At 42.0% G+C, this 1,906-nt stretch overlaps 1 non-coding gene across 1 annotated transcript; it reads right to left on the bottom strand.

The window, feature by feature from the left end:
- Positions 1 to 715: 715 nt before the first annotated feature.
- On the bottom strand, positions 716 to 822 carry LOC127108612 (small nucleolar RNA R71). The gene has a single exon (XR_007796138.1). It is a non-coding gene; the product is annotated as a small nucleolar RNA R71 (small nucleolar RNA).
- Positions 823 to 1,906: the final 1,084 nt, after the last annotated feature.

The raw sequence follows: 1,906 nt of genomic DNA, 5'->3' as shown, positions 1-1,906 counted from the left end.
TTTATTACTACGCGATTAGACTGTACACTTGCAGTTAATACCCCAATAGACTCATAAAGTCGCGATCAAGTTTTTGGCGCCGTTGCCGGGGACTTTTATTTAGTCGATATCGTAACTCTTCCGTTACGCTGTAGAGACTAAGGCAATTTTTATTTCTTTCTTTCGTTGATTTGTATGCCACACACTCGCTCACAAGGCGAACCGTATTACTTCCGAATCAACGACGTTGAACGATATCTCCGAGTCTTACGACGAATTCGGGAGTATCGTGCTGCAAACAATCTTCCTCCAATCGAAATTCCTGATCTCAAAAATCTTCTTCCTTCGCCGATACCCGAGATGGCAGAACCAGCTCGTGCTCTTCGAGATTACGCCACTCCATCGCAAGACGTGCCGCATTCGAGTATTGCTCCACCCGCAATCGAAGCAAACAACTTCGAACTTAAACCTTCTCTGTTACAGGCAGTGCAACAGAATCAATTCTCTGGAAATCCTACCGAGGATCCAAACCTTCATTTATCCGTATTTGTTCAATACGCTGATACTGTTAAAGCTAATGGTGTCACTTCAGAGGCAATTCGACTGTCTTTTTCCTTTCTCGTTAAGAGATAAAGCTAGAAGATGGCTTCAGTCTCTTCCTTCCAACTCAGTCACCACATGGAATGAGTTGAAGAAAGTCTTTTTTGCCCGATATTTTCCTCCAAGAAAAACAACTATGTTAAGAGCCCAGATAAATGGATTTAAACAGAAAGATAACGAGTCTCTTTTCGAAGCATGGGAAAGATACAAAGACATGATGAGACTTTGTCCACACCATGGTTTAGAGGACTGGTTAGTAATTCATACCTTCTATAATGGTCTCTTATACAACACAAGGTTAACAATAGACGCCGCCGCAGGTGGTGCGCTTATGGATAAACCTTACGCTGACGCTTATCAACTTATCGAAAGCATGGCCCAAAACCATTATCAGTGGGGATGCGACCGAACAATGGTAGAAAAACCTCAAACGAAAAGTGGCATGTACGAGATAAGTAGCCTTGATCATGTTAATGCAAAAATGGATGCTCTTGCCCAAAAAATTGAAAGTTTAAATGTATCACCTCCAGCCGCCGTGGTTGCCGTGACTCAAAATTGCGAAGTCTGTGGAATCCAAGGTCACACTCCTACAGATTGTCAACTCCTAACAGGAATCCAAGCAGAGCAGGTGAACTACGCACAAGGAAATCCTTACTCGCATACCTATAACTCAAACTGGAAGAACCATCCTAATTTTTCATATAAGAGCAACAATGCCTTATACGCACCGGGACAAGCTCCCAATCAAGCCCCAGCTATACCACCTGGATATCAAAAGCCGACCCCATATACACCTAACAATAACGTTCCTAGGAAATCCAACTTGGAAATCATGATGGAGAACTTCATAGATTCTCAACAGCAAACCAATAAAGATTTCTTAAACCAGAATGTACACACTAATGAACAGATTAAACAACTAGCAAGTAAAGTAGATGCCTTGGCTCCCCATAACAAAATGCTGGAAACACAAATCTCACAAGTAGCTCAACAACAAGCGCCTACTGCTGCCCCAACTGGTACATTTCCTGGACAGCCCCAACCTAACCCGAAAAGCCACGCTCATGCAATTATATTAAGAAGTGGAACAGAGGTAGAAGGACCATCTGATCCAAGAATTGAAAACCAAAACTCTAAAAAGTCAACTGAGGAAGAAAATAAACCTAAGGAAAAGGAAGAGAGTAATAAGGAAACCGTAGAAAAGAAAGAACCTTATGTACCTCCACCACCTTACAAACCACCTATCCCTTATCCTCAGAGGCTAATTAAAACCAAAGACGCGGGCCAATTTAAAAAATTTGTTGACCTACTGAAACAATTAAACGTC

This window comes from Lathyrus oleraceus, chromosome 7 (assembly GCF_024323335.1).
Source record: "Lathyrus oleraceus cultivar Zhongwan6 chromosome 7, CAAS_Psat_ZW6_1.0, whole genome shotgun sequence".
Lineage (NCBI taxonomy): Eukaryota > Viridiplantae > Streptophyta > Magnoliopsida > Fabales > Fabaceae > Lathyrus > Lathyrus oleraceus.
Note: the sequence above shows the minus strand (reverse complement) of the source record. Positions and strands in the feature narration are given on the sequence as shown.